Raw genomic sequence first — 11,967 nt, 5'->3', positions numbered from 1 at the left:
ATTTTAGCCAAGAAATCTAACTAAGAAATGAAACTAAACCCTATGTACCATTTGTGGAAACCTCATTGTATGTGTTTTATTCGTATCGTGAGATGTATGAATGTATGATTTCGTAATCAATATATGTTAATGTTTCGTAACAGTATTTTTTTGTAGTGTCACTTGACACTCATGAATTGTATATCCATTCTAGTATGATATTTAGGGTTAACCAAGTAACCTTAAAATCTAAGTCAGACTAAGTTAATGACCTTATTGCTAATTAGCTTATAATCAAGATTAATTACCCTAAATTTGAACTAGTGTTTAATCTGCTTTTTGAAGGTTGTTAGATAGTCCTAAAATTTCTAGCATTTGTTAGGTCCCAAACCAATCCCTAAAGCCTAAAATCATGAAATCTTAATACCCAAGGGGTATGGGTATGGGTTGGGGGCATTTTCCATCACCCTAGCCCCTTTTGTCGACTTCTATGGTCAATCAAAAATCTAATTTTTGCTTTATTGCGAAAATTGATAGTTTCATCATGAGTTGAATGACTTTAACTCCACTTTGAGGTTAGCCTTAGGTCTAGTTGTGTTAGAAGCCTCTAGAACTTTTAGGCAAGTGGGAGATTTATTGCTTTTAGAAGTGGTTGAGGTTATTATCTCATTTAGAGGTAATTTTGAGGAGGTTTGGGGTGTTCACCCAACCTCTAGTTTTAAAGAGATTTTCAGAATTGAAGGAGAAGGAGAGGAAAGAAAGCTCATCTCAAACTTGTTCATTTGCCATAACCTGATTTTTGAAGGTATGATTACTTCACCTCATTTTTGTTCCATATTAAGCTTCATGTTTTAGTTTCATTATTTATGTATGTGTGTGTGTGTTGAGTATGTTTGGAAGGATTGGAAGTAGGTTTTCCTTAATGTCTTTTCTTTGTGTTTTGTTTTGAATTTTGAAGTTTGTTTTTATGGGTGTTTTGGCATTACTCACCCTCGGATAGGGCAGAAGTGGCCATTTTTGGGGGAAGGTCTTCAATTGGACTCCAACAGTTTAGAGTCTCTTCCCAGGACGAGAAGAGGGAGAGAGGGTAGGGTGTTATGTGCCCCTACCTGTCAGCACAAACCACATATGTTTTTTGACATGTAAGAATGGAAGAACAAAAGTTCTTGAGTTATAGCCCAGATAGGGCACCTGTTTTGGTGTTGTTTCTGACGTCTCCTGTTGGAGAAATCCACCTTCTCCCTAGTATGGTTCAATGTTGGATCTATTGTAAAAACCTCGTAAGGGAATGAATGTCTGATTTTGTCTTCATGATATGTTTGGTTGTCTCCTGGTCAATTTTTGTTCTCTCCACGATCAACATAATATATTGCAGAATTCAAAATGAATCCCTTGTTAAGGGTCAAGTAGGAAATTTAACTTGTTATTGAAATTCAGTTATGTTCAGGGGATTTCTCCTCGAGATTGAAATCCTGTGTAAAGTGTATTTAAACTGATTGTTGAAGTGGCAACGATGTCGGGTTTTCTTCCTGGTTCTTTCTTGGTGGAGCCTTTGAATCAGGTGGTCAATATTATAATAATTGAGTAATATCATTACTTATGAGGTTTTAGTATTTTTAGTTATACGTATGTGTATCAAAAAAAAAGAGATAAAATGATGATGTTCAATTATGTAAATTTCAAGTTCAAATATGTTAAGGCAAAAATTATGTTAGGTTCGGAATCTTGATTCGTTTCATGCTTAATAGGAGATAAAATTGCTCTTACGTTATTGTGATAACCAATTATTGATCTCTATGTTTTAAACCCATTTTAAAAAAATACCCCCTTGTTATAAAAGTAATTTGCTTGTAAAATCCATATTTAGCATAAATAAGGACTTGAAAAAAAATTGCCCCCAAAGAGTAAAAAGTCTCTATTTTTTGTATGGCGAAATGTTTTAATCTTTTAGGATGCAATAGAGCATATTCCTTCTTTGATTCTCTTTGACATCATTTCTATAATTCTATTAAATCATAAAGATCTAATAAAAATAAAATAAAGAAATAAAAATATATGATAATATCCTAAATATCCTAGGATTACTACCTACTTAACTTTATGAAATAACTCCTAACCTCTACTTCTTCTAAAGAAAATAGGGCGCAGACCTCATTTAATCACAACCTATCTCGTTGCTGACCTCACTCTCCCTCCATTGGCTCCAGGAATCCACGGGAGTTGACTGTTTAGGCATTTAATTGTTCTGTTTTAAAAAAAAGGTGGGTGTCTTGTTAAAGGGTTTGATTTGACAAGGGATTTTACCCTTCATCTTCCCCCTTCAAGCGCACCTTTCAACCTTAAATCGCTGGCCTTGGGCATGTTTCGCCTCTTTCCTTGGTCAGCGCTTGGAACACGCGCCAAGACTAGGAAAGTGGGCTCTCACATGAGTAGGGAGGTAGGAGATGGGTAGGAAGGTAGTGGGGTGGGGTTAGAGGTAGTTAGAAGTTAGTTTAGTTTAGTTAAGTTTGTTGTTTTTTTTCCTTTGTATTTTAATTTGCATGTTTTGTTAAATGTTAGTTAATTAGAGTTTATTGTATGTTAATTAATTATGTTGTTCTTTTTATATAATAGTGTATGGTAATATTAAATTTTGTTTTAAAAACAATTAGTAATATATCTTTCTTTCATATATTAATAAACATTAGTTTGTAATAGTTATTAGACTCATAATTAATGTTAGTAAAAGTTTGATTTATGTAAATTTAGTCTTATTTGATATGAAAGTTAATTATTATGTTTTGAATATAAATTATCTTAGTATAATTTAGTTTAGTTTTTAGTTAATTTAATTTTAGCTATATTATTATTATTATTATTTTAGAATAGATCATAATTTAAATGTATTTAGTTTTAGAATTGAGTTGATTTATAGTTTAGATAATTATATTCATGTTATAAAAGTAATTAGTTCCTTGATGACTATGCTATGAAATTATTGGACTTTTACTTCTCTCAATAGATATTCAAATAATTACAATATATTGTTCATTAATACTTTGCATATTAATGTTTAGACCTTTAAATTAATTGCTTTAAATTTTAATAATTGATTTGTCAACAAAATTTCATTTTAACGAGCTATTCCTACACTTTGATTCTAAACCTTAACGGAGAGTCAAGTTATTGATAGGGGAAGTTGATCTGTCTTGTAGTGAACCTATACTTTATCTTGCGAAGCAAACTTTTTAAACTTAGTGGAATTAACTTTTTTTTAAAAATTGTGTGTGTTTTTGCCCTGAATTTTTGGCATGATAGCGTCTTTTCTATTTTCCCCTTCTTTACCTTCTCGGCCTTTCTCTTTACTAATAAATTGGAGCCTTCCATTTTTCTGCAAATTGTTACTTTCGGAAGCTCTAAAAAATCTCACAATTCTTTACAAATTCTGATGCAGTGCAAGGTAGGAGAATCCCCAAAGGAGATGTCCTAGCCCCCATCTATACAACTATGCAACAGAAAGGTAATAACAAGAAGCAACAATGCAAGGACAAGGAGCAATAATGCAAGATCCGTTACCAAATCATAATAATATATTCATAAAATATAACTGATTACATGCAATGTGCCAGGCTGTAAGGCCTTCCCGGTTATGGCCAAATACAAAGCAAGTAACAGTTCTCCAAGATTTCTCAAGATCCAATCCCAAACCTTGGCTACTAGCCCTTCTCAAAATTCGCTCTTCCAAGCTTCTCTACTTCTCCTAGCTAAATGATCATGCCTAAAGACTTCCCCACAACCCCTACTTATACCAATCTAAGCCACAGGTCGGCCCAGAACACAAATTAAATACAAATACATAAATTAAATGCCAAAGTTGGCCTCCTACAACAATTAAATTCTCAAAATTGATGTCTTAGTAAAATTGTGATATCTCCTAGATCTAGATGAATTAGAACTTGTGCTTCGAACCATAGATATAAATCTAGGCTCTATTCAATTTCTAAAGTTTTCATTGTCTAACTCATTATAGAAAATTAGTTACACGACTTGAAATAGACACCAAATTTCTAGACCCTGTCGAGTAGAAAAAGACCATGCCGAACAACCATAGACCAAAATCCTTCTCAAACATGCAGGATTGCAAGAAAACCCAAGATGCTCCTGCATCAAATTCTTTTCTTGTGGAATGCATGATGATTAATTTCTTGGTAAAAATACCCAATGAGTTCATGCATTTATTTCATTTCACTACATTGTTTGTAGCAATTAAGATTTTCGATCATTGTAAGCATGTTAGCAGTCATTTCTAGTCATTACTCTGTTAGATTGTGGTGATTGATCAGAAAAGTACTGTACATACTTCATAAATAGCCGACATATGGCCGACATGTTATAACCCTAAAGCGGTTTAATACTTGTATAAAAAGGGCTTAGGGTTGGGTATTTTTGATGTGTGGTGATACGAAATTGGTTCTTGCGACGGTATTGAGCTGTAAGGGATTACGGATTGTAATTAGGTTGTAATCACTGGATTGTAATAAGATCGGACTTGCTATTTGGTGGATGTAGCCTAGGGATTTGGTGAACCACGTTAAATCTTGGTGCCTTGTGTTCATTTCTGTGTGTTCTATTATTTTCTGTTATTGGTTATATTTGCATGTAGTTTTTATTTCTGTCCGTGGTTTATCCTAACAAGTGGTATCAGAGCAAGGTTGTCTTTCAGTTATCCTCTGCAGGAAAGTCTCACGGTTAAGTGGGAGTCTCACAGTTGAGTGGGAGCAATGGCAGATGAGGGTAAGTTGAGGGTTGACAGGTTTAATGGGCAGAACTTCCAGTTATGGAAGATGCAAATGGAAGACTATTTATATCAGAAGGATTTATGGAAGCCATTGGAAGGAAAAGCCAAGAATCAGGGAACTATGTCAGAGGCTGAATGGGATCTTTTGGACAGAAAGGCACTCGAAAGCATTCGATTATGCTTGGCACCATCGGTGGCATTTAATATTACAAAAGCAAAGATGACAGAAGATTTGATGAAAACCCTAGCGACTCTGTATGAAAAGCCCTCCGCTTCAAATAAGGTATTTCTCATGAAGCATTTATTTAATATGAAAATGGCAGAAGGTGGATCTGTTGCAGATCATTTAAATGAGTTTAATACTATTACTAGTCAATTATCTTCTTTGGGTATCAATTTTGATGAAGAAATTAGGGCTCTCTTGATTTTGTGTTCTTTTCTTGAAAGCTGGAATGGCTTGGTAATGGCGGTGAGTAATTCTGTTCCTGGATCTAGTACCCTAAAATATGATGATGTGATCGGTGTTCTTTTCAGTGAGGAAACTCGTAGAAAATCCTCAGGTGGATCTACATCAGGAAGTGCTTTAAATGCACAAAGCAGGGGCAGAACGACTGAAAGAGGAAGTAACTCTGGAAATCGTGGGAAATCAAGAGGAAAGTCAAAGGGGAGGAGGTCTCAATCGAGAGGACCAAATGATTGCTGGTACTGTGGGAAACCAGGGCACAAAAAGAAAGATTGCTGGACTCGAAAGAAAAATGAAGGAGATAAATCGGATGGAGACAAAGAGGCAAATGTGGTAAGTAACAAATCCAAAGAGGATGTTTTGCTTCTGTCTTTAGAGAGTGTTGATGATTCATGGGTTTTAGATTCTGGTGCTTCTTTTCATGCTACACCTCATAGAGGTTATTTTATTGATTATGTCCAAGGGGATTTTGGGCTTGTTTATTTGGGGGATAATGAACCCTGTCAGATTGTTGGAAAGGGAAAAATTAAGATTAAGTTGCAGAATGGGAATCATTGGCTACTACATGAGGTAAGACATGTTCCAAAGCTGAGTAGGAATTTAATTTCAGCAGGGCAACTTGGTGATGAGGGTTGTGTAGTTACTTTTAATGATAAAAATTGGAAGGTTTCAAAAGGTTCCCTTGTAGTAGCAAAAGGTGTGAAAGTAGGCACCTTATATCTTTGTACAGGTCATATTGTTCCTTCTACTTTGATTGTTTCAAAGAAAAATGAATATTCAGGAACAATTACTACAGTTGAGCAGGGAGAACAAATAGTTGTTGTAGATTCTGATACAGCGCTGTGGCACAATAGACTTGGGCACATGAGTGAGAAAGGTATGAAAGTACTTCATTCAAGGAAAGTTTACCAGGTCTAAAATGTGTGAATATGGATTTCTGTGAAAGTTGTGTGTATGGAAAACAAAAGAGAGTGAGTTTTGTAAAGACTGGGAAGGAAAACAAAAAGGAGAAATTAGAGCTTGTGCATACAGATGTATGGGGACCGGCTCAGGTATCTTACCTTGGTGGCTCTCATTATTATGTTACATTTATTGACGATGCAACTAGAAAAGTATGGGTTTATTTCCTTAGACAGAAATCTGATGTATTTCAAACTTTTAAGAAATGGAAATGCTTGGTTGAAAACGAGACTGGTAAGAAATTAAAATGTCTCAGATCTGATAATGGTGGTGAGTATTGCAGTCATGAATTTGAAGATTATTGCTCCACTAATGGTATTCGTAGACAAAAAACTGTTCCAAGGACTCCACAGGAAAATGGAGTGGCTGAACGCATGAACAGGACTATAATGGAGCACGCAAGGAACATGAGGTTGCATGTTGGGTTGCCCTTGCACATGTGGGTGGAGGCTGTCAATACTGCAGTATATTTGATTAATAGAGGACCCTCTACTCCTTTGGGTTGTGGTATTCCAGAGGAAGCATGGACTGGTAAGAAGGTGAGTTATTCTATTCTGAAGACCTTCGGTTGTGAAGCTTTTGCTCATATAGACTCTGAAAATAGAACCAAGCTAGAAGCTAAATCAAAAAATGTGTCTTTGTTGGATATGGCATTAATGAATTTGGCTATAGGCTTTGAGATTTTGAAAATCATAAAATTATAAGAAGCCAAGATGTCATATTCAATGAAAAAGTGTTATACAAAGATCTGTTGCAGCAACATGAGAAGAAAGAAGATGATTATGTAGTGTTGGATGATACTCCAAAAGCTGATGTTCCAGCCATTCCTCATGATGTGCAACAACTGCAACAAAAAATACCACACACACCAGTGAATTTTAGACGGTCAACAAGGCCAATTAGACCTCCACAAAGGTTTTCTCCCTCTTTGTATTCTATTTTACTTACTGATGCTGGTGAACCTGAAAGTTATAATGAAGCTGTGCAGGTGGATACTAAGATTCAGTGGGCGTCTGCAATGAAAGATGAAATGGACTCTTTGCTGAAAAATAAGACATGGGATTTGTGCAAGTTGCCTGCAGGTAAAAAGGCTTTACAGAATAAATGGGTTTACAGGTTGAAAGAAGAGGAAGGAGGTAAGAAAAGATTTAAGGCCAGGTTAGTTGTAAAAGGATTTGCACAGAAAAAGGGAATTGATTTTGATGAGATATTTTCTCCTGTTGTTAAAATGACTTCTATTCGTACTATTTTAAGTCTTGTGGCTACTGAAGATTTGCATTTAGAGCAGATGGATGTTAAAACAGCCTTTCTTCATGGTGATTTGGATGAAGAAATATATATGGCTCAGCCACAGGGTTTTGAGGTCAAAGGTAAGGAGAACTTAGTGTGCAAATTGAAGAAAAGTTTATATGGATTGAAGCAAGCACCTCGGCAATGGTATCTGAAATTTGACAGTTTTATGCATGAGCATGGATATAATAGGTGTCATTTAGATTACTATGTTTATTTTAAGAGGTTGGATGATGATAGCTACATTATTTTATGTTTATATTTTGATGATATGCTTATAGCTGGGTCTAACATGGATCATATTAAGGGGCTGAAATGCCAATTAGCACATGCATTTTCTATGAAGGATTTGGGGGCAGCAAAACAAATCCTTGGTATGAAGATTTGCAGAGATAGGAAGAATAGAACATTGACGCTATCTCAAGCTGATTATGTTGAGAAGGTGTTGCAACGTTTCTCTATGAAGAATGCTAAAGCTGTCAGCACACCTTTACCTGGTCATTTGAAATTGACTAAGGAGATATGTCCCAAGACACAGGAAGAGGAGGATAAGATGTCCAAGGTACCCTATGCTTCAGCTGTAGGAAGTTTGATGTATGCTATGGTATGCACTAGGCCAGATATTGTACATGCAGTGGGAGTCGTTAGCAGGTATATGAGTCATCCAGGATTTGAGCATTGGAATGATGTCAAGTGGATTCTTAGATATTTGAGAGGAACATCCAATAAGTGTTTACACTTTGGGGGCTCTACTACTGATTTACAGGGCTATGTTGACTCAGATTTGGCTGGGGATATTGATACCAAGCGGAGTACTACAGGTTATGTCTTTACTATTGGTGGTGCAGCCGTGAGCTGGGTTTCTAGGCTACAGAAGATTAATGCTCTCTCCACTACAGAGGCAGAGTATGTTGCTGCTACAGAGGCAACCAAAGAGATGATATGGCTTCAGTTCTTCTTGGAAGAATTGGGACATCCTCAAAAGGATAATTATTTGTTCACAGATAGTCAGAGTGCCATTCATCTTGCTAAGAATTCAGCTCGGCATTCTAAGACCAAACACATACAGTTGCGGTACCATTTCATTCGGTCAGTTTTGGAGGATGGACAGTTAAAGCTGGAGAAGATACATACCAATGAAAATCCAACAGATATGTTGACAAAGGTTTTAACAAGGGAGAAGCTGAACTCCTCTTCAGCTTCAGTTGGTCTTTTAGACTAAATGTGAATAAAAGAATAGCAGAGTCCAGAGTGGTTTGATCCAGTGGGAGCCCCATGTGGTAGTTGTATTGCTACAGGATTAGTCTCCAAGTGGGATATTGTTGTTTAGTGTGGAGCCTGATCAGTCCCCAAGTGGGAGATTGTTAGATTGTGGTGACTGATCAGGAAAGTACTGTACATACTTCATAAATAGTGGGGTTCGGGGCATCGCCCCGAAAAAAAAAAAATTGGGAAGTAGCCGACATATGGCCGACATGTTATAACCCTAAAGCGGTTTAATACTTGTATAAAAAGGGCTTAGGTTTGGGTATTTTTGATGTGTGGTGATACGAAATTGGTTCTTGCAGCGGTATTGAGCTGTAAGGGATTACGGATTGTAATCAGGTTGTAATCACTGGATTGTAATAAGATCGGACTTGCTGTTTGGTGGACGTAGCCCAGGGATTGGGTGAACCACGTTAAATCTTGGTGCCTTGTGTTCATTTCTGTGTGTTCTATTATTTTCTGTTATTGGTTATATTTGCATGTAGTTTTTATTTCTGTCTATGGTTTATCCTAACAATTAAGATTTTTGATCATTGTAAGCATGTTAGCAATCATTTCTAGTCATTACTCACCTACTCCATGAAAAATATATTCAAATAAATGATTTTTGTAACTCCTAGCAAAAAACATGTACACACCATTGATTGCTTTATCTCATTATTCCTAATAGTGATTTATTACATTTTTCACTTTTATTGCTATAGAAATAATGATAACCCTAACTCTCATTGCCATATCCATTTTCCTATAAAAGACATCCATGATCAAAATTGCCTTATCACTATAATCTATAGCAATCCTTCTTATAGCCATATTGCTTTGTCATCATAACACATAGTGGTATACATCTCTTCATCGCTTATTGATATGTCATGTTTACAACAAATGTGACACATGATCTTTTTGACCTATCGTTATAATATATAGTGACCTATACTACTTTGTCATCATAACATATAGCAATAAACATGTCTTCATTGCTTATCTCTATGTCATGTTTACTCGAAATGCAATGCATGATCCTTTTAACCCATCACTCTATTATATAGCAACCTATACTACTTTATCGCCATAACACATAGCGATACACATATCTTTATCACTTATCACTATGTCATGTTTACTCCAAATGCGACGCGTGATCCTTTTGACCCATCACTATATTATATAGCAACCTTTTGAGAGATCATACATGATAGCCATAAGTTAAGGTGATCATGTATTTTCTATCACTGATCACCACAACATAATCCTCCCCCTTTCTATCACCGAAAACACTTATTGCTAAGACATATAGTGATATAATATCTTTATCACTCATCACCAAGATGACTATATTTCATTTCTATTTGTTGATAATTGCTAGGTGTTATAGCGATATATCTTCCTTATCTCTCATCACTATGTCAATTTTATGCTTTCTTCACATAGCGATAGAAGAGATCGCTACATGTCATCTTGATATAACACCCAAGTTTTCTTATGATCATGCCATCATCACTATAGTGTTTATCAATTCATGAAGCTTTCTCACTATAGCTATAGTGATATATGAGAAAAGTATAAGGAAATGGTTACGACGACAAAATCTTTTGAGGGTTGACATGAGATGGATATAATAGATTAACATATGAGTTTTGGAGAATGTTTATGAAATGACTATTACCATGACAATAGCTAAAAAAATGTTGCAACAAACATCAATAGACTTCATTGTAGCCAATCTTGGTAGGAAGGCAACAATCATGAAGTTCTATATGTCTGAGTGTGTTTTTATGTGGTTTTTCATATTTTTTACTTCTCCTTTGCAATTGCAATTTCCTGCAATAGGGAGAGATTATAAGTGGCACCTGCTTTTCAAACTTGAAGTACAACACTGAGGTAATGGAATGAATCCTTTTTCAATGGATGAAATAGAGTGGAATCTATTTCAGTCTAACAAAGATGGTGTAATAGAGTTGCATGTAGTTATTCCACTACACAGACTTGACACACTTATCATAGGAGAATCAAAGTGGGATGATAAGGAATGTGGTTTTGTCAGTATGACTCATAGTGATAACAACCATGCAAACTACAAGGAAGGCAACATGAAATTGTATTCTAGGTGAATAGAGGTGCAATCAGTGGTTTGTGTTTGTTATGAAACTATACCATAACCTTTACAATTTACACTTTGATTGACTATTATCAGTATGAAACTATTCGTATCTTTTTGGGCCAGAAGATAATAGGACCAAATCACTGGCACAAAAAATTTATCGTCATTTTATTAAGAAAAGGGGGTGTTGATACCACTTAAATCTAAAGGTTATGTTTGGTAGACCAAATGTTTCTATTATCAACTACATTGTTATGTTACACATAGATGATGAAGGTTTAGATTGTCATGGGATAAATGATCCAAGCAATGAGCCACAGTGTCATTTGGCCCCGAACCTATTTGTCAAATGCAAGGCTTACATAAAGGGCATTTTTTAAATGGATGTGAGTGTGCCTACTGTAATGGATAAACATCTAAGCAATCCATATTTTATGGTTATGTTGCAGAGAGATACTTGCCTAACTCAAAAAAATGTGATGAATGATTAGAGGAGAGTTAAGTTTGGTCGAGCACGAAAGCATGTCAATGATATAATTAGTATTATTAAATGGATAGAAGAGGACCGAACTAATTTATTTTATCGGCATAAACCATAGGAAGATGGTACACCTTTCATTATGAGTTTCCAAACCCCATGGATGTTTCATATGATGGTCATAAACTCTAATAATTTTGTAATATCCATGGATTCAACTTTTGGAACAAACAAATATAGGGTGAGACATGTACATAACACTTTATTCTTCTTCTAAATTGGCAATAACATGTTGCAAGTCATTTTTAACTTGTTAGTCAATTGCAGTACCAGCTATATTCTCTTGTCATCATTGACAAACATCAATTGAGGGTTCTGGTTGCATGGGTTATCTCATCTAGCAACAAGATCGAGGACATCAAAGGGGAATAGCTTAAAATTCACACACTAAGCTTAATTCTAGACTAAAAGTGTTAAATAGTCAAAGTTGACATTTTTTTTCCCAAGCTTAATTCTTCCCTTAGTGTGTGATGTTTAAGGGTGGCCCATCAAAGTATGCCTCTCTGCCATCTATAGATGAGGAAAGTAGGCTAGAAATGACTAGATATTCAATGCCTTCATGACTAATGATGTGAGCACCAAAATATAGGCAA

This window comes from Cupressus sempervirens, chromosome 2, assembly GCF_028749045.1.
Source record: "Cupressus sempervirens isolate cs-2001-9-10 chromosome 2, ASM2874904v1, whole genome shotgun sequence".
Taxonomy (NCBI): Eukaryota; Viridiplantae; Streptophyta; class Pinopsida; order Cupressales; family Cupressaceae; genus Cupressus; species Cupressus sempervirens.
Note: the sequence above shows the minus strand (reverse complement) of the source record.